Raw genomic sequence first — 22,887 nt, 5'->3', positions numbered from 1 at the left:
GGAAGCAAATTTGCTTAATAAAGGGATAGCAACTTCCCTGCCTGAGGATCTCTTGGAGCTTAAATGGTCCTACCCCTGTGAGTTTTACAGGGTGACTATGAAGCTAGCAGATCCTCATGGCCTATGACTTTTGGGGCATTAGGACAGGGGTTCTCTGTTCCCTACGTTAAATGATGATGAGGCAGCTCCAAGATCTGCAGGCTCCCAGAAGAACATCTTACTCCAGGAATTTCTCGCCTTGGTGTATATACACATTAGCATGTCATGGTCTGTTATGAAGTGAGTTGCAAGCTAATCATTGCCAATAGTAAGGTACTAGAATTTATAATAACCTAAAATATAACAATGAATTAGAATTGATGCAAGCTTATATCTACCCACATATGAATTGGACCACCACATTCATGGCAGAGTCATGACTATATCCATGTTGTAAGTTTATGGGAATCTGTTTTTAACACCTAACATATGTGGAAGAAAGGGTATCTTCGAATAGGGTCCAGGTAGATGGGCCTGAGGCAATTTTATGGATTTTACTTCAAACAAAAACATCTTGGGAAAAGTGGAAAGTTTCCTGGGCCACCAGGAGCAGGTACGGCAGCCAGAGATGGAAAAATAAAAGCCATTCTGTGATCAGAACAAGGAGTATGCTGGTGAAATCTGCACAGGTGACGGCCTAGGGCCAGATGAAAGTAAGGACAAGTCAGTGAATGCAGCGTGAATCCATGACTCCAGACCCCACCCACACCCACCTCTGCTTTCTATCCAGACTCCTTGAACTTAAAGCCAACCCTGAGAAACAGGGAGTACAATGAACTGAAATATTTTATTTCTATCATTTCACATAATAGAGATTTGCATCAGCTATGAATTTGGTTCAGAAGTATATAATAGAAAATCCAGATAACAATTAATAAGATAAAAACTACTTCTCCCTCATGTAAGCAAAGCCTGTTGATAGGCATTCTGGGGCAGCTATGATAGTGTCAACGTCAGTAGAAACTTAGGATTTTTTCTTTCTGTTCTTCCATTCTTAACACGAGGCTTCCAATTTCAGGATCTTTCTGGGAGTCTAAAAACATTGGCTGCTAGAGCACCAACCATTGCATCAGCAGTTCAGAGAAAAAAAAGGAGAGGAAGCATGAAAAAAACAAAGAACATTTAGATGTCCCACTTTAAACACCCACATACCAACTCACTTTCATTTCATTGGCCAAAATGTGTTACATGGCCAATGTTGACTTCAAGGGTGACTGTGAAATGTTGCTTGGCTCATTGTCACCCACAAAAAAAAAAAAAAAAAATGAAATCTTTATCACAAAAGAAAAAAAGGAAGAATGTGTATTAGAAAATCAATCAGTAGTGTATGCCACAAGACTTACAATAGAAATTAATTTAGAGAACATCAGAGATGTTATGAGTCTTGTAGAAAACTGTGTGTCTGGTCTCAGATCTGCATCAACCTCAGCTTTGATAATGATGTTCATTGACTAGGAGGGAAAAGGACGCAGTCACAGAGCACACAGATATTGGGATAAACCACAGCCTTTATTCTCCATGGTGGAGTTCCAGTGAGAAACTATTACAGTGTCATTTGTAGTTATGTTGGCATGAATCTCTTTCAAGCTTTACTTCTCAACAAAATTGTTTTGAGAGTTCATCAAAGTCTAACTCACCACTGAAAGTTGTACAGGTGACTCTATCACCCAAAATGAATGTCACCATGGAAAAAAAATATCAAGAACACCTGGCTTGCCCATCCCTAAAAAATACAAAAGAGGAAGCAATGTGATTCTATTCCACGATACATTTGGGAGGCAGCCCCTCTAACTTTATTGAGTGTTTCTCGGGTGTTTCTATTAAACATACAGTGAGTCTTTATAAAATATATGCCGGATTTCTTCATGGGACACAAGTGTTGTGAGGTCAGGACACACGCAGGTGCCCACATCCAAGTTTTGTGTCTTTTCCTGCATATATCAATGGTGCTCTCACTTTTGCCCTAAAGTTGGGTAGTAGCATCTCAGGACTCTGGAACCCTGAGCTTCCCCACCATGCCTGCATTTTACCCTGTAGAAGTACAAGTCCTAATCACAGATAACAAGTAAATGAGATTATGATGTTAGCTTTCTCCAGAGATAACAGCAGTCCAGATCATAAAACTACCATATGGCAGATTTGGCAGCATTTGCTGAGCGCCATAGATTAATTATCACATAGACAGACTCCGGTCCCCATTTGCAAGTGCCTCGGGCCCCCTGTGGCAGGAATTGGCAACCCAGTGAAGGCAAAAGCCTGTATTATGTTTGGCAGGGACACGATGTGACCTTACTGTGGCCAGTTCTGTCATCCCTTAACATTTCGCTCATGATTAAGTTTATCATTTCAAATAAACACAAAATGTCAGGTCTCTGGGTCTACTTAACATGGAGAGCCAAAATAGACTTCTCTTTGATTTAAAAGGGTCCAGGCCAAGGGAACGATCTGATTAGCTCTTCCATCTGACTTTTATTAGAGCTATCGGATAATATAGTGAGAGTAAAATCCTTGTTCTGATTGGCTGGTTGCCACAAACCAAACCCACAGGGCATTTGCCATGATCCCCTTGACATCTCCAGGTTACTAACTCAAAGCAGTGATTACTGGCTTGATCCTGCTGGAGTTCTGCCTTTCAGCCTGGCACCTACTAGCCCTGAGTCAATTCCTTTCCCATCGATCCTGGTTCTCCATCAGTTGAGGATGCCTGCACATCCCTGATTTTCCTTCTGTTCCAACTCCCACTGCTAAGAACTGGTCGGAGTGCTTTTCAAATGTTCCCCATCTGGAGCTTGAGTCAATATTCCATTTTCAGCAGATGCCTGGCTCTCCTTCGACTTTGGACACACGGTGTTGGAACGGTTTACTTCTCAATGATTTCTTCACTCAACTGGAAACAACCAAGTAGAAGGAGTGAGGGAGAAATGCTTCTGTAACAGCTTGGTTCTAAAGGTGTCACTGTAGAAGAGATACTACTCATTTGATTTGCATTTAAAGTTTAGGACACTTCCATCAATGCTGCCTTAAGCCTTGTCTCTGGTTTGTTTTATGATTACACCATGCACAATTGCATGAGTCAATGTCACATAACCACAGACTCTAGGCAATGGTAGTTTTCAATCTAGAGCAGAAGTCAAAGTTTCAGGCTGCTCCAAGCTCATTTATTTATTCATTTATTCAACAAACATGAAAATGCCTGGTCTAGTACCTGTCCATTCATCAACTCATCATGCAGATCACCCTCTCTCTCAATCTGTGTCCCCCAGCCAAATGGATCTTCTCTAGTGATTTGAATAAGCTACGTTTCTTCCTTCCTCAGAATCTTCTGCCGTGACCCCTAATTAAATGTTCCCCATTCCGACTCCATTTGACTATCGCTTACCTACTTAATTTTTACTTCTTTCACATCTCTGCTCAAGTGTCCCTTCCTCAGAAAATAAACAGGAAGCCCCATGATACTTCTTCACAACCAGAAGGAGGAACATATAATAAAGAACAATGATCACAATTACATTTAATAAATTAATTGTATTATGATTTATTGAATACTTACCTTCCTGGTTAGCTTGCAAGCTCCATCAAAGTCATGACTCTATTGATCAGTGCCCATCCTCAATGCCTAGTCTGGTGTCTTACACAAAGGGGTGCTCAATAAATATTTGTTTGTTGATAAATTGAGTATTTAAGGTGTGTCACCAAGAGGGTTGCTCCTGAGATGATGAAAGAAATGCTCCCAGAGGAGTTCCCAGGTAAGGTGTGAAGGGTAAACAAAGATGACAATGCAGTGGGATCAAAGTTAAATTACAGATCTTGCAGTGGGAGAAAACTGTGGATATTAAAATCTATAGGTTTCCAATTCTTTTTACCACATTTCTATAACCCCCATGAGGGGAAGTTAGATACAGAGTAGGACAAAAATTTTTTACAATTTATTGAACAAGTAGAACAATTAATACCCTGAAAGCCAAGGTGCTTTTGATTTTCAAGAGCCAAGCTTTGCTGAGAGAGAGAGAGAGAAAAAAAAAGGGTTGGTTGGTTGGTTGGTTGGTTGTCTGAATTTCAAGTATTAATGCTAGAGCTTGGAGGACTGGGGTAAACACCACGGGTCATAAATAAACCAAAAAATAGGAGCACATATGTGAAGATGTGGTAGCCTTATTCTCACCTGAAAATAAAATTAAAAATGTGAGAACAGGTGAAAGAAGAGTTTTGAAAAAGACTAAAGCCTTTGGTGGGTGTCCAAGAGGAAGTTCTTCTTTCCCTTTCTCTCTTCATGTGAGCAACCTTTGGTGGAAGATGTTGGGAATGAAATAAATGACCAGATAGGTCTAGGCCAAGGAGAGTTGTAACTCATTTCCTCCTGTGTAGCCCAGTCAACCTGAAAGTCTCATAGAAAGGCCTCTTCTCCCTAAGCACAGTGCTGCAGCAAAATAGCACTAGAGAAACATGGCCCCCAAGCAGTCCATTAGCAGGGACTGAGGGACATCTCTAGATACAGAGTCCTGATTGTGTCAACGTTGTGTGAGGAAACCAGCCAACAGTTCCTCCCAAGGAACAGTGGCTCAGCTGCGGAGAACAGACAACAAATTCAGTGATACCAGATGTGACTAGGATATTCTAGAATATGATTCCCAAACACCAGGCGTGACTTAGCTGCAGTGGAGGCCAGTGGAGCATGAAGATGGCATGAGCCCTGGAGCTTTCTCTCCTAATGGCTGAGTGGCTTTCCCATTATACCTCAATGCTCTGCAAATTATAGAAGCAAGGAAGTGAGGGGTGTGTGAAGCAGGTTCACTAACAACCAATCCCAAAGAAGGACCTCCATGGCATGGAGGACAGCAGAGATATCATCACTACACCATCCACCAGGAATCAGGATCCAAACCCTTCTGCCCATAACATCCTGGGCTGCAGTGTTAGCAATATTTGAGTCTGATGAGACAGGACACACACACTTGAAACAAGTTACCTTAAACAGCATTATTATTTACAGATAGGCAGCAAGGGGCAAAAGGAGCATAGGATCAATTGTGAACCAGGCTAAGGCTCAACAAGGCTGGCCTGGGAGAATGGAGTCTTGACTACCCATGTCACATTTGCACTGCAGGTGAGAGACCCCAAAAGACAGCTTGCCCTGGGTTATGTGCCTCAGAGGCCATGTGACTCATTGGGGAAAGCTTTGAAGAACATTCTGCTTCCAGAGGAAGGAGAAACAAAACCCAGGCTGTCCCAGGCAGTTCCTCTCTAACTCAAGATCTTACATTCCCTAGGAGGGACAAAAACAAGCTCTACTTCAGGAAGTTCAACTTCAGGAAGTTTCTCTCTGTCTCAAGTTATTGCAGTCCCAGTACATTCTATAGTTACTCTTGAGAACTACAAGCAAGAAAAAATGAGAGAACTGGGTCAAAGCAAGGCCACCTGCAGAACTGTCCTGAAGGAGCATGGATGGGGAACTTTGTATATTACTGAGCTGTAATCTGGAAGTGACTAAGGTGATGAGATTAGGAATTTTCAGCCGTTAGTAGAAATAAGTGATTTTGAGTAAACATTTTATTTTAGTCATAAGAAAATGAATCTGCATTTCTGCAGTGCAGAGTCTGAGACTGTAAACATTTGAACCTGTTACAGTACAGTTGCCATGAGAACTAGGGAAAGGAGTAACTAGCTTTGGGTATGGATGCGTGGAAAGAACATATTTGAGTTGAGTCATGGCACATAAGTAAGAGAGGGCCAAGTGAAGGTGGTGGGAAGTGAATTGTAGGTGGAAGGAACAGCCAATGTTCAGAAAAAGAGGAGTGGAAGAGCATGGCCCAATCAACAAAAGGGAAGATCCACACAGCAGGAGCATAGGGCTATCCAAATAAATGAAGCTGGAAAATTAGGGCAAATCTAAGCCACGGAGAAGGTATTCAATCCTGCAAGCACTGAAGATGGACAGTTCTAAGATGGGCAAGAAATTGTCAGAGTTTTAAGAGTTTTACCCTTGCAGCAACATGGTAGAGGGTCTCAATCCAACCAAGCATCACAATAATCTAGGGGGCTTTTGAAAAATATAATACTCAAAGCCCCTCTTCAGAGATTTTGATTCAATTGGCATCTGGAATTGGCATCTGGAACAGCCTATGTGTGCTGACACTGCTGTGCATGTACTCACTCCCTAACATTGAGATAGGGTCTCACTATGTTGCCCAGGCTGGTCTTGAACTCCTGAGCTCAAGCAGCCCTCCCTCCTTGGCTTCCGAAAGTGTTTTGACTACAGGCATAAGCCACCACACTCAACCCTTGCTTGCTTTTTATTTTGTCTGTCTTAAATAAATGAGTGAATGTCTTTTTTAAATAAATGAGTGAAGTATTCTAGGTTTCACAAGACCACTCCAAAGGTATTTCCTCAGGATATCCTCCCCTGAAACCTAACTCATTTATTCATGCATCTATTTCATTATTTTTTTCTTCCTTCCTTTTGTCTTTTCTTCTTTCAGTCTTTCATCTTTTCTCTTCTTCCCTCCCTCTCTTTATCCTTTCTTTTCTTTCTTCCCTCTTCGTTTCATCTTTCTTCCTTTCCTTTAGCAAATATTTATTAAGCTCCTATATACACCAGGCAATAGGTTATGAAATGGAGCTGGTGGTGAGAATACAAATATGAATAAGATACTGTCAACCTTCACATTGTAGATCATCTGTTAGAGGGAATAGCTGTGTAATCAAGCAATTACAGCACAACACAATAAAGAGAACATCCAATGAAACCTTTGACAGCCTAAAGGACAGAGCATCACCAGTGAGCGGGGAGCAGTTCACTAAAGGTATCACAGAAAGGGTTATAATTGAGTTGGAGTCCAAACCAGGGTTTCTGAACCTCAGCACTATTGATGTTTTGAACTGGATAATTCTTTTTGGGAGAGCAGATGTCATGTGCATCATTGGGTGCTTAGTTTTTACACTCTATGTGCCGGTAGCACCATCTCTGCCAGTCAGTTGTGGCAACCAAAAATGTCTCCAGACATTGCCAAAGCTTCCTAGGAGACAAAATCATCCCCCATTGAGAGCCACAAGTCTAAATATTAACAGCTTCAGCTGTGGGGTAGAGGAGAAAAACATACTCCCCGCTAATGTTAAGGAGTGAGTACATGCACAGCAGTGTCAGCACACGTAGGCTGTTGCACAGTTCTCAATTCCTCTTGACACACACTGAGGAGAGAACCAGGCATGCCTTAATGACGTAATAAGGGGCATCTGGAATGGGGGGGAACCTGAACAGCTTCCCTCAAGGATGGGTTGGCTTTATCTCTCAAACTTTAAATGCAAATGGTCTGGACCAAGCAATTCTTCTTGTAAGAATTTGAACCCAAAAGACTTGCCTGTGTACACAAAGCTGTGTGTACCTAAAGATAGTCACTGCAATACTATTTAAAATAGGAGAAAGAGAAATGTCCAAATGTCCATTTTAAGAGGCTCATTTGGTAAGTGGTGAAATATTATACAGAGTCTAAAAGTAATAACATTCATTGCTATTCCCTAATATTGAATGATCTTTAAGGTATAATTACATCCCAGCTTCATCCCTTTAAAAACTTGTTTCTTTGAGCAATTTATTTAACCTATCTCTCTGGTTCCTTATGTGTAAGACAGGGATAAAGATACATCTATCTCATGGGGTTGTCAGGAGGATTAAATGAGATAGTATATAAAAAACTTAGAATAATATGTAGCATATATTAAACATGTTATTTATTCATTACTGTTATCTATATTCAGAAAAACAACTTTGGCTCAATATGCATAGTGTCATCCCATTTGTGTTTTAGAAAACATACACAAAGCTTATATTACTTACATATTTATAATATCTTTCTGAAAAAAGACACAAGAAACTGTCAGTAGGAGATATGTCAGGGAGTCGGAACAGAGTCTGTGCACTGGCGAGGAAGTGGCCATTCTATCACCTTGTTCCCTCCTGTATATTCTTTAATTTAAAACAAATAATGTGCTTGTATTATTCGCAAAAATTAAAAAATGATAATGTTCAAAACACGTTTATTTGCCAAATCACTGTGAGGTTGATTTACATAAGAAGATTTAGAGAAACAAAATACTTAATGAAAAACTGTGCTTTAATATAATGTGAAGGTCATTATGATGCAGAGACAGGTTTGGAAATTCCCAAATTCAATCACAGCAACCATGGCTGTTTCCCATTCAGATTGCCACCAGTAAGGTGAAGAAAGTTTCCAATTCTTCAGAAACCAATGTTAAAAAAGGAAATACCATAATTTAAAAAGCAAATAATAATAAACAAGTTATTTAAATTTTTAAAATATTTATAAAATTTTAATTATAAAATACCATTTTATTTTACTACTTGTACTGAACAGTTGATTTAATTACATTGTAATTTATTTAATTAATAAGACATTTATGAAAATAAAACTATTATTTGTCACCATGATTTATGAGCATGGTAATCTTGGCAGGTTTTATAACTTCTTCAGCCTCTTTTTCTTCATTTGTAAATTCAGTGTATTAACAGTCCTTACATCAGGATAGCAATGAGCATTAAGTAAGATAATGCATACAAAGTACTTTGCACAATGCCCAAGCATGTTGTAAGGGTTCAAAAGTACATAGTGATAATAATCATTGTATCATCATCAAATTCTTTATAAGAATATTATATTAACTATACTTAGGATTATTTTCCCCTACTAAGACCATGCAGTGGAGGAACTGGCTCCAAGGAAAGTTTCTAGAAATTTGAACTTCTTTCTTACAGACACCATTCTCTACACCCACAGATCATGTTTTCTGGATAACTGGCAATGGAAATGACTGATTTTAAAAAGAAAACAGTAGTCCCCCCACTTATTCGTGGCTTTGTTTTTGGTGGTTTCAGTTAACTACAGTCAACTGAGGTCTGAAAATATGAAATGGAAAATTTCAGAAATAAACAATTCATACATTGAAATTGCACACTCTTTTGAGTAGCTTGATGAAATCTCACTCTGTCCTGCTCTGTCTCTTCCGGGACGTGAATGATCCCTACGTCCAGTGTGTCCACAGTGTAGATACTATGCACCCATTAGTCACTTAATACCTGTCTTGATTATCAGATCGACAGATCAAGAGAAGAAAAAGGGTGAGTACAGTAAAATAAGAAATTTAGAAAGAGAGAGGGAAAAATCACATTCACATAAATTTTATTGCAGTATAGTGCTATAATCATTCTATTTTATTATCAGTTATTATTGTTGTAATAACTTTTACCATGCCTAATTTATAAATTAAACTTCATCATAGGTATGTATGTATAAGAAAAAACAGAATATATAGAACTCAATAATATCTGTGGTTTCAAGCATCTTTTAGAGGTTCTGGAAAGTATCCCCTTTGGATGAGGAGGGACTTTTGTAGTCAATAAAAAAATAAAAAAATAAAATAAAATAAAAACTTCTATGTTGGGGGTATTTTGAAACCTAGGAACCCTGGTAAAAAAATGTACCTATATAAAATTGCATCTCTAACTCCCAACAAAAACCAAACCAAACCATATAATATTTCCTTTCTCTGCTTATTAAAAAAAAAAAAAAGGTCCATTGTCCCTGTATTTTGATGAGATGATATCATCAAGAAGCCATCATTCAATGCCAATTTATGAGAATCAGCAATGCAAAGTAGAAAATTAAGTCATGGTGGGGATGCAGGACAGGGATATAATTAACACTGACGGGTGCTTGGATTTTTTAAAACCAACATCAGGAAAACCACATAAAACTACTGTGTAATGTAAAACATTCTCCCGAGCCGGCAGGGAAGTGGACTGTACGACCCACAGGGTCTCCGTTCCAACTCTAATTGCTATTATTCTCCGGGATGTGATATCTTAATCAGAAACAATAGCTTGTCTAATTGACTAAGGTTGGGGGGAGGCCTGCTACCTCTCACAGATATCTGAACAGCGCGCACAGTAAATGAGTAATGCAGTGAAATTAAGAAAGGACAATTCAGACAGTGAGATCAATTAGATTGTGAAACGGTCATACAAGCGGAGGCCTGGAAGCTTCTTCACTTGAAGTATTTAAGATTAGAAAGGTGACATAGAGAACATCGTCTGTGGAATTCTCTTTTATTTGCAAGACTGGATGATCTATATTTTTTCAAATATAATATTGAATAATTGCTCATATGTATAACATGTCTTTCAGTCAAAGAGCTTAAAGAATATTCACATATATTATCTCCATGTCTTTGGTCACTGTCGCACATAGAGTTTATTGTAATCTCAAATTTTCAAATGTGAAATCTCAGAAAAACAGAGATGTTATCTATAATCTACCAGGCATATTATAGCACAGAATCTAAAATATAATACAGAAAGGATTTTCCATGAGAAATAATAATGCTGGGAGGAAAAACCCTAATATCTTCACATATATTTTAGGAACATTCTACATGAAGAATGTAGCAGAGTTGTTTTTATTCAGGTCTTTCGCTGGTGTATACCTGGATGAAAGGGAGAAAATCTCTTTTCTGAAAGTCGTGTTGTTAGAGAGTGTTTGTCTATGGAGTTTGAACATATTTTTTCAATAAGTTTGACTGCAAAGAATGAAGTTTGAATGCAAAGAATACTGGACTGAATATCTGGAGAACTGCTACTTCTTAGTTAGTCATTTGCTTTTCTGTACAGGTCACTAAATGTCTCTGGAGTGATATTTCCTTATGTTTCCACTGCCAAGGACTCCCTTTCTCTTCCCTTTTGCCTCTCCTCCCGAGAGATTCGTGCCTATCTGTCACACTCCATTTACTACATGATGGACCTAATGCTCCTCACCTCTTATTTTATTGCTTTTCTATTTGCTCATCAACTGCTAATCAGAACTTTCTGATTAGGAGAGAACCATTATTATTACACTCAAGCGAACCAACACTTGATTTGTTGATTTACCGTAGGTAAAATGCCCATTAGTGGTCTGTAATGTTAAAATCAGCCCATGCACCTCTATTCCTTCCTATAAGGGCTTCTTACAGGTCCAGAGTCCAAGTTGGAGTCTGGTAGATGAGGTTCCTCAAATTCCAAAAAGCAGAAGAAGGCGTGGGTATGGATGAGGTGACTCTGAGAGCCATCTTCCTCTTTCAAGAGCTCAGAGCTAGGCCCTTCCACCACAGGGGCTGTATGAGTGCCAGGTCCAAGGCTGAGAGATCATCCAGCTTTTTAAAACTGGAAATATCAGTTTCTACATGAAATCTCATGATGTTTTAATGCTAGTCACCACTGTATCTCATCAAGTCTAAGATATCATTGCTTAAGATGCATCTTAATTTCTGAGAAGTTAAAATATAGAAAGAAAAAGTATTTTTATGCAATCAATGGAGTATAGTAGGTTGATTTCTTTTTAAGAGACTTTGATTTATAATTTTTAAACTACAAATACCTTACAAAATTTAAATTTACATGTGAAAGGATCATAAGACTGAGTATGACCTACAGATCACAAGTTTTAAAAAAATTTCTTGCTGAGTCTATATTTTCTCTCATATTCCTTCTAGCTAGAGCTAGGCTATTTTATTCACTCAACAACATTAAGATGGCAATTTACAGAGAGTTTTAAACATAACCCTCCACAGGAGAGCCAGTATGTGAAACAAATGAACTAAAAACTTTATAAGTGCCAGCATAACAGCAAATACATTACACTTTTTAGTTTCATAGAACCAAGTAAGAGTAGGTTACAGTTAGATTCACTGACATATGATTATACTTCATATAAAATCAATTAGGGATTTGACTATTGTTGAGTCTAATTTTATATTTTGAAATCATGACTTGAATCTTCAGAGCTCAAACATTTTCACAAAACTTCTAGCACCCAAGCCTTTCTCAACTCATGTTGCCTTGGAGATGAAATGGCCTGGGCAAAGCACTGATCTGTTTCATCCTTCTTGGAAAGACCTACTATGTGCCAGGGGACTGTGTATTAGTCAGATAATGTATGTATTCTCTCATTTCATTCTCTCACAACACTCTGATAATGTATGTATTATCTCATTTCATTCTCTCATAACACTCTGAGGTAGGTATGATATAGCTTTATTTCCTAAGAAATAAACTCAGTCTGAGAGAGTCTCAGAGAAGTTGAACAACTTGTTCAGAGACATCTGGTGACTTTGGGTTGGTTCCGTTTCCTCCTGTACTGTCTGCATGCTCTCTGTGCCCTAGGAGGGTAAGCAGTACAAACTCCCAAAAACTTCCAAAAATATTCCTTTTTCTGAAGCTTCTGGTTGGGTTCGACCAATGGGTAATTTTGCCAGGAAGTTAGAAGGAAGAAGGACAGTGTGATCTCACCATGTTTTTCCCCCTTGGTTCCACCCCAAGGGGTCATAACAAGTCAACTGGGACCCTCTTGTGACAGGGCAGCGCTCTCCACACAGCACTCTGTCTCCTAAGTCTGGTTATCTCTCCTTCCTCTTGCCCCTTCAGATGTAAAGGTAGTGAAAGAGCCCCCTGTTACCACCCCTCTGGTGCTCCACTATTCCTGGCATGTTCCCTATATCCTGTCCACAGCATTGTACAAAGTCCCTTTATTCAACTCTCTTCAAACATCAGCATTTTGTGGGTGCCAGGCCCAGAGAGCATCAGGAACCAGAGATTCAAATCCAGGTTTCAATGACTCAGAATCAAAAATACTTTTCACCCAACAATAGCGCTTCCCAAATAGCTCCTTAGAAAAACTCTGAGCATGTAGTGTAACAGCAGTCTGTTTTAAAAGGGAAAGGGGAAACATTAAAAAAAAAATAGTAATTGTTTCCTGTGTTATAACATCTTCCTCATTAATATCAAATACCATATCTTTGAGAATCATCTAGTACCTTTGAACTATTCAAAAGAACAATTGCTGTGTAAATCCAAGGTATTAATAGTATATCACTTTTGCCTGGCAATAAAATCCCCAGTAACACAAGACTGCTATAGGATAAAATCATTTCAGCAGGAGGAAATCTTAAGGAAACAGATTCTACTACAAAGGAATTCACTTCGTATAAAAATATAGGTTTATGGAATTCAAAAAGATGTTGGAGGATTTACTAATGCAAAAAGGAAGACAAGATTATCCGTACATCAAGAATGGAATGTTTTGTTTCCTGTAGCATTGTCAATTGCCTCATTAATTACACAGGTGGTCACCTGGAATTGCTTTGGGTATACCTCAATATTTGGTTCCAAGATACATTATAAAATACAAAATATTTTAAAGCCAGTCATATTCTTTTATTCTTTGTATTCACATAGCTTCTATTTATATATTAAATAGTTCACCAGGGAATTCTGGGTTTCAGTTTATTTTTCCATGAAACCAATAATAATAAAATAATAAGAAGGAAAAAACCAAACACTTTTAATGAATACTTACTATCCAGGCCCATTCTAAGCCGTTTATATGCATTTCTTCAATGTACATATCTTACTTAATTTAATATTTATAATAAGATATTGCTATACTAGTGTACTTTTATTATTCTCAAGTTACAGGTGACAGAACTGAGACCCAGTGTGTTTGCTTATCTTGGCCAAGATCAGGCAACTAAAAGATAACAGAACTGAGACTTGCATCTTACTGCAAAGCCAGTACTCTCAACTTCTATCCAGAAGCACAAAATCAGATGCAAACTGAAACCACATAGGTACACAGAATGAATGGATCCAGCTGGGGGCAATAAAGGGAGGGTTATAAAACCAGAAAGCAGATGCCCCATCTGAAGGGACGGTCCCTGTTTGGCTCCAGTTGATCAATCATTTCCAAAGAGAAGGGCACATCGCAGAGCCATGTCTTTGGTTTTCAAAGAGAGACAGAAATCCTGCATTTTTACATACGAATTTCCTGATTTTTAAGTGCAAGCTCTAAGTCCATCAAAACAGTTCTGGTTTTCAAGTCAACCTTGTAAGACCACAGGGCTATGCCTGGGCTCTTCTCGAGTCCTCCTGGTAAATCACAGAAGTGGTTCAGCCCATCTGTAAAAGCCACTGAAGATCTTCCCGTCTACTTCAGAGGCTGAGAACATGATACCAGCCCTCAAGTGAGTTATAGCGAAGGTGACCAACCCATCTTCAACTGTCTGGAACTTTCCTGATTTCAAAATGCTAAGTTTCATGCTCTGGGAATCTGCAGTCCCAGGCAAAGTGGGACAACTGGTCACCTCGTTATAGCAGGCAATTGGTTTCTGGCATCTGTAAAGCTCCGGAAGGTCAACAAACCAGACCTTCAGAATGTGTCCTTTCAGGGGAATTTTGCCATCCTTAGAGGTGCTAATTTGCTAAAGCTTCTGTGTCTCCGCTTCAAAAATTAAACTGCCTCAGATGCCAGGGTGTAACGTTCCCTAGGACAGCCCCCAAAAGCAAGTTTGCTAGAAACTCTCTGTGATGGGGAGAGAAGGGCACCGGAAGAGGAGCGGACGTCCTGGAGAAAGCTGCTGGTGGTGATTCGTCAGAGAATCCTAATTCGAATCCAAATGGGAGCTCGCCATTATCGGGGGCTCACACAGCTCCAGGTAAACAGCTAATGAGCAGGCTGCCAGTTCCATTTTTATCAAGGGCCCTCCGAGACTCAACGGTGCCATTTCATAAAATATGCAGATGATCGTGCGGGAGCAGAGCAAAGGCTTTGAAAATGATTCACACAACCTAAAAATGATGTTGAAAAGGGAGGAATTAAATATTCACAAAGTGAGAGAAATTAAGGCATATTAACTGTTCGAATGTGGAAATGAAATGACTAGCATGCATAGAGTTGATGAGAACTGCATGATTACAGATCTGTCAAAAGTTTCTAATTCTGACACTGCGCGATGTGGAGGTGCTTGTTGGCTGGTAAGGGCAAAAAATTAGGTATGGGACAAGCCACACGATGCTGACAGATCAGAGTCAAAGGGAGGGAGACACAGCAGTGATTAACATTAGGCTCCGTTCTGTGCTGAGGGTGAACTCCGTGATCACAAAATGAATACTAATTATGAGCACAAAACAGACTTTACGGGGACTGGACGCTTGGAGCTGAATGTGGCTATTAAGTTCGTGACGAGGAAGGCAAGAGAAAGCCTAGAAGCTGCAGAGGCTAAATTCGGTGAGGTCATCCTACCCTCCACATTTAGGGAATGGAAAGCCAAATTGTGGCCCATCCAAACTAGAATTAGCAGTAATTATTATATAATATGTAATGATGGGATTTAAATGGCTAACACATTTTCTCTGCTGAGATCATTTAGACATGATTCATACAAATGATTAAATTAATAGATCTTCCTCTTTTCAGACTGCCAGGCAGCTTAAACTAGATTTTTCAACAGAGACTGATCCTAGTGAAATCGTATGAATAGAGAGATTTACGGAAATTGCAGAAGGAATTGGTTCAGTACATAAGAGCACACTAGGGTTTAGAGAAATTTACAAATTTACCTCAAGGATGAGGACTCAGCTCTTGGTCTTTGCTTTAAAAAAAAAAAAAGGCCACCTGTGTTTTAAACAGTGGTTTTAGAAGGTGAATATATGAAATCAAACTCCTCAAAAATAAAGACACACAACACTGAAAATTAAACAAATATTCCTAGAGATAGAGTTGCTTTCCTCACATCTGAGAGGCAGGTATTTGTTAAAGAAAACAATTGATACATGTAAAAATACGTTTAAAAATTAACAGGGAAATAATTCAGAGAAATTTAAAATTCAGTAAAGATGAAAAAGAATTCAAAAGATGATAGTACAGATATTCACGATTGCAATGCAGCATCCAAAATATTCAGAAGAATATTAATAAATGGATAAATAAATTGTAAACACAAAGAAAAGCTTGAAGCTGTCTTTGATAAAACATTTTTCTACTAACATTTCTCTTCTGCTTAAACCCCATCATTGTTGCTGGATTGGAGATTGTTCATTTTTTTTTCTTCCGCAGAAGTATAAAGCAGTTATTAGGGACATAAGGAACTGCCAGAGATCCACTGTGTGTTCTGAGTGGAGAGTCTTCTAGTCCCATCAGCTGCACAGCATATGAGCAAATTAACAGGCACTTGGGGAGGAAGCCCACAGTACGAGGCTCAGGCATGTAATAATTAACATAGCCTTGGTACCTCTGTGGCATCTTGGGATGAAAATATTAATCATTCACAGCTGTGATCGTCTCAAAATCTCCTATTTTATGGCTTTGACACATCCATGAATAATGCCATTTGCTATAATGTGCAGCATATCAGAAAGAATATTTTTACAGTATGGCTGCTTCTCTAGAATATGCTGTAAAACTGATGAGAACGCTTGGTTCCCTGCGGCATCTAGGGAGAAAAAGAACACAACACAATCCTACTTCTATACTGCACTTTAGTAAGCACCTACTATGTGCCAGAATTTCTGTGGACTCTATTCAAGGCTTATGGTGATGCCACGAGGGCAGTGCTATTATCTCTATTCTGTAAATGAAGAAATGGGGGCAAATTCAGAGGTTAAAGTCAAGCTGCAAAAGAAATACAGACAATACCCCATAAATATATATACCTACTATGTACCCACAAAAATTAAAAAGAAAAAAAAAAAGAAAGAAAGGCAGGATACGAACCTCAGCCTGCTTTGCTCCAGAGCCCGTACTTTTTCCAGAGTGGGAGCTTCAAAGGAAACTCTAAATATGACTGTGGCATTGGTTTCCTCAATGACCTCTTCCTGCTTGGTCTCGGGGGGATCACCTTGGCAATTAATTCACAGGATCCGTTCAGAATATTTTTGTCCTCTGCTTCGTCACTTTCATCAGCCTTCTTCTGCACTTTTCCTACCCTTGACTTGAGCATTCAGCTCAAGTTCACGCCCCTTCCCCGTTCATTCTCCATGATGCAGTCAGAGTGAGAGTTCCCCAATGTAAATCTAGTTGGGAAACTCCCCTGCCTAAAATCTTCACATTTTTTTTCCCATTGCACTTAGGATAAAGGTAGACAATACATTGCCTGCAAAGTCCCAGGTGATCATGAGAACCATCTTTCCCCAGCTTCATCTTCTGTATCCCACTGTCTAGATCTTTTCCTAATATCTGTCAAAACTATGTTCCTCCAAGCTGCCAAGCCCATCCTATGTCCAGCCCTTCCGCATGCTGAGATGCCTCTGCCTGTAACACTGCTTTTCCCAACTATATCACCACCACCCACATATCTTGGCAAGTTCTTTCTCATTCTTTGGGTCTTTCCTTCAATTTTACCTTCTCAGAGTTGACAGCCTTAACTCCCTAATCTAATCGGAGCTTTCTACATGCTCTCATAACACTATAGATGTTCTCCTGGCAACACTCACAATTATAGGCAAATTACTCTTTGTAGGATTGCTTGTACAATAATACCTGGCTGCCACAGTAGATTTTAATCTCCATGAGGGCAGAGACTGGATTATCAGTGTCAGGCACACAATAGCTACTCGGTAAATATGTATTGAAAGGAAGGAATGAAGGAAAGACTGCATGAAGCATCTTCATTTTGGGCAGAATCCTTTCCTAGTACTGTCTCCATCATTTAACTCAACAGAGAAGACTTTCCTCATGAACATTCACACCACTTGGCAACAACCCGGGATGATTGCATCATGAAGAGGGAAGGGCTGAGTGTATGCCCTGGAGAATCGTTTGACTACAGGAGCATAGACTCCCCTAGGCAATAGGAATAGTCTTCCTCCCTCTAGGCTTCCCAAATCTTCTACCAAACCTAACCTCCTGCTGTAATTGCTTGTTTGTGTGGCTGATTCCCTCATCGGGCACCCCAGGGAAAGGACTTACCTGGTTGGTTATTTGCAAGCCTCCAGCTTCCATCCATCACAGGACATAAGCCATTGGGTCCTCAGTAAATGACTCTGAAAAGTGTTTTTATTAGTTAGTGACCCAATGAGTAATTGAATGACTAGAGAAATCAGTAAATTAATAAACTAGTAATAACATAAGCAAAAGTAAGTGTGAAAACAATTACTCACACAACTTTTTCCTAAAGTGTAGCTCCGATCCCATTGATGGTATATGCCTAAGATAATTTAACTTTTAAATTTTAGTCTCTAAGGAATGAAGAAATAGATGTTGGAAAAAAATAAACTCACATATTAAATCCTTTCTATCCTTGATATGATTACTTACAACAACTTGAGTTAAACAAAATAATAAACAAATACTGTACTATTACAGAAGGTACTTGAATGTGGCAAAAATCATGAAATTGGTATGTCAGTGAGTGAGGCTTGGGAACATACGGTTCTAAAATAAATGAGGGAAACATCCCAAGATTTCATGAGCATCTGCTGTATTCCAGGCACTGTTTTAAGCACTTGACCAGTTTTAACTCATGGAATCATTACGATAGCCATGTGAGCAAAATCCATCCCATTTTACAGATATGGAGAGGTGAAATCTTTGACCAAGGGTGTGTCACTAATAAGTGTTTGAACCAGGATGCAAATCCAGGAGCTCACTGTCTTAACCACAGTGCTTTAAGACAGTGAGTGCAAAGTGGAGTAAAGGAGCCAGGGTGTGAGTGAGCTGGTGAAGGAGCCAAGAAGCCAACAAGGGCAGAGGCAGCCTCCCACGCAAGTGCCTGGCCTGCACCTGACTCCAAACTGGGAAGGATGCTGGGAGTGACCCTTGCCTTTGGCCTGCTTCTTGTGTTTCTTGACCCATAGTAGTGCAGTGGCCATCTGGACCCCACTTGGAGGGAGACATCTTCCTATGCATCTGTTTGTGGTTCATGACCAGGGAAAATGCCCCGTTTTTCTCCACTACAATTGAGGTGGGGGGCGTCTCTCTGAGCCCACTTTTAAGACCAAAATAAGTGAATGTGAGCTTGGCCTATTTGATTTTAGACAACCCAATCTGCTGTGGGCTGTTCAGAGCACCTACCTAGGAGGTGATATGGTTTGGCCCTGTCCCTACCCGAATCTCATCTTGAATTGTAACTCCCATTGTTCCCATGTGGTGGTGTTCTCATGGCAGTGAAGGAGTCTCATGAGATCTGATGGTTTTATAAGGGGAAACCCCTTTCACTTGGCTTTCATTCTCGCTCGTCTGCTGCCATGTAAGACGTGCCTTTTGCCTTCCACCACGATTGTGAGGCCTCCCCAGCCACACAGAATTTTGAGTCTATTAAACCTTTTTTTCTTTATAAATTACCCAGTCTCGGGTATGTCTTTATCAGCAGTGTGAAAACAGACTAATATGGGTGGAGATGGGAGCAAAGGGTTTGGCACAGCAGCCATTATGACCTAGGGGAATAGAGAAGAGGATGATCCCATATTCACTTAGAAAAGATACGTGAGTCTCTTGTCACTTTTGGATTCTCTTAGAGTTTCCCTCCCTTTTCCATGCAACAGGCTCATGCTGCATATGACTGTTCAAGAATCAGTCAACCCTCCCTCTCATTCCAAATCTTTGTCTTTTTCTCATAATTCGTTATCCACTTGTAATGCTCCCCCTATGCAAAGCCTAAGCCTGAATTCTGATTGGCGCCCCCTTGAGGTGGACTGTCAGGTAACTTACTTTTTCTGAGCCTCCCTTTTGTCCATGTATCAAATGCGGATACTAACGGCCCTACCTTCTTGGGCTGGTGTGAAGAGTAAGTGGAATAAGTGCATTAAAGCCTGACAAGCCCTGTGGCTGGGACCTGCAAACACTCCTATTGGTGGTTTCTATTCAGCAGTAGGTTTGATCTTAATCCAAATGCTTAAGGTGCAAAAAGACACATTTACTTTTCTGTCTACAAGCTTCATTGTCATTTTTTTAATCAGGTGGCCTAAAATTAATTTGGAGTCTCCCAAACCCCCTTCACTTGAGGTTGAGTCTTACATTCTAGAGATTGGGGTTCTGGTCACTGGTCACCGTTGCTTTCTGTACTTGTATCCAGTGATATGTCCTCATTTAGTCTTGATCATGAAAGTTAAAGCTGCTCTGTCCTCACCACAAAATGCAAATTCCTGTCAGTTATCCTGCCACTTCCTGATTCTCCAAGTTTGAATGGAATTAACTTTCTGATTCTCTTCACTTTGCAACATGGTAGGGGAAGTTCTCTTGTAGCTGCTTCAGAACTATCAGCCTACCCTCCTGCATCAGTAAGATTTGGATGCAGAGAATATTTAATGTACTGGGGCACCTAATCATTGCTGGAAGGCCTGAAAAATCACCTCTAGGAGTGACTGGAAAAGCATGGCAGAAATGGCCCACTAGGAAACTGTGAGCTCTGCAAACATCAGAAATATGGTGGATCAGGAAGCTGCCACTGCAACACTATGGCTTCAAGAACACTTCCTGATTCAGGATTAAGAAGCTGCTTCCACAGTGGCCGACCCCAGAGCCACTTTGTGCCTGCACCATTTGTAACTGCCAAAAAGAAAAATGCTGGGTACTCTACCTTTCACACCACAAACCAGAATCTGGATACTGGGATCGCTTTTAACATGGCCATGGGAACCCCAGTTTTCCATGACTGCTTTCCAGAAGAAAACACAGAAGCAGCAGGGGTGTGACTTCAGGCTCCCTCCTGTCTTCTGTTTTTAGAAAAATGCAAAATGGGACAAGATGAAGAAGGATGGAGAACTTCCAGATGACTACCAAGTAATTCTCTCCCCCATCTCTTCCAACTCAATTTCCTGACACCCAGGAAACATGACCCTGGTGGCCAATGCAGAAAGACTCATATGGATGGGTTAGCAAATTCTACCTTGATGTTGAGCAGCATAATTGAGGATAAAGGGGTACATGACACCTTCAGTATAGTCCAGAGCCTTTGTAGACTCTACATAGAGTCCACATATTTGCATTAAAATGTCGGTATACAAGTCCTTTCTGGTGATTTATGCTTGTAGTGTTCTCTTCCCAATCACCCTGCTGGTGTTATTACCTCCCCATTTTACAGATAAGAGAACAGAGGCCAATACAGATGAAGTGTTCAGTGTCACAGAGCTGCAGGGTAAGATTCAGCTTTTGTTGATTCTAAACCTTATTCAATTTGGATTCTCCTTTAAAAAAGGAATCAAAATTATGGATACAAAATTAGATAAGAAAGTGAATATTTATTTGAAATGAGAAAATAAATCAAGACAAATCACAAATTTTAAAAAGCCAACAAACCACAAACATCACAAAATCTAGAAAAATAACTTCATATTTTATTAACTGCCTGACATCTCTAAAACATTTTTCTGACATTTTTTGTTTTATACTCTTTGATCACATCTTCGTGACAAAGATTTTATACAATATTTTCTATAGAGAAAATTAAAAAAAATTCTAGTCTTTTCCCCTAGCATGGTTTATCAAAACCTTTTCTACTATTGATAGTTTACAAATATTTGTGTGAACTCCATAACACATTATTGGTAATGTCACAGACATTTTTAGAATTGTCAAATTTGGGAAAACCTCTATCAAATTTCTTTCATACGTGAGCTGCAGAATTTCAGGGAAATTTCAGGCTTTTTTGTGTAGTGACTAATCTTAAATACTCTTTGAATTAAGGATCCCCAGTTACCAGTTTGTCACTTATACACTTACTTAATGGTGTATTATGAGTTTTATGTTATCTTCATCTATGTTAGTATTCTGTGTCAAATCAGCAAGAAATTTAAACAGTGGAATTATGATAATTCCTTAAATTTCCATCAGAAAAGAAAAATAATATGTGGTACCTTTATAATTGTGCATGCTGCATTAATGAGTATACTCTAGAGAGAAGAGAACTTCCAATTTAACTAAGTGTTGATGAGAATCAAATCCTCCACTTACAAGGGCACGCACATCTGATCTTTAGAAGAATTTTCAGCAGGCTAGCTTTCTGCTCCTTTTATGCCAAACTCGTTTTCTCCTCTACTTCTCATTGACAGTACAGACACCTTAGGATATGTTTATATTGCTGTGCTGCCATTGGCCCCGCACCTGCCCACCGCAGCATTGGATTCATAGGCCCAGTGGGTGCACGAGTGTTCCTAGAAGTCATTCCTATACCAGGATACTAGCAGTACCTTAACCATAAATGAAAGTAATGGACCACCACATGTATATATCCTACTGCTCCCCATGTAAACCTATCCTCAACTCACCTTTCCAGTAAGTTGATCTTAAAATGCCAGTGGCCATTCTAATGCCATCTAATTCAAAGAGAAGTATGGTGGAGGGGAAGTAGGAGTGGGAAAAGATAGCATCTTAACCAGTGGTGCCTAAAACATTATGCTTTACAGATTTTAGAGATACATATAACCATGACAACACATTGGTAGGACCCTCCCAGGGCCTGAAATGTGACAGTCTAAGAAGCTTAAGCTTGCTTGGCCTCAAGGTTTATCAGCACAACTGGAAACCAGATCTGGAATTTCTGACTATCGCAGCGCCTCTTCCCACTATGCCTGAAGACATCCCCATTCCGAGAAGCGTCTGCATAGTCTGGGGACATCTCCTTTCTCTATATTAGCCACAATTAATAATCAGAAGCAGAGACACAGCCACTTAACATATATCAACCACTCTTCTGGGAGCGAGCTGTCATCCTCCAGTTCGCTTTTCCCGAGATAGGGAAATTGATAGGTCACTAGTGTCTGTGAATAGCACTCAAAAGGTATCATATTTATTTTAGCTGCAGCTTCAAATCAGTGGCTATCTGCATTATGAAGAACATCATTCTATAAAACACATTTGGTCTTCATTTTTCAAATGCTCCTGAAGGAAACATATGGTAATCTGTTTAACTCTGTATTCCATAGAGATACCTAAACTCCATCCACCAAACACTCATGCTATTTTTATTATAAAATTCATGTCCTTTTTCTACCTTAAATATTCCCCCTTTCTGCTTAGATGCTTAAAAATACCC

The sequence above is a fragment of the Macaca mulatta genome, chromosome 10, assembly GCF_049350105.2.
Source record: "Macaca mulatta isolate MMU2019108-1 chromosome 10, T2T-MMU8v2.0, whole genome shotgun sequence".
Taxonomy (NCBI): Eukaryota; Metazoa; Chordata; class Mammalia; order Primates; family Cercopithecidae; genus Macaca; species Macaca mulatta.
Note: the sequence above shows the minus strand (reverse complement) of the source record.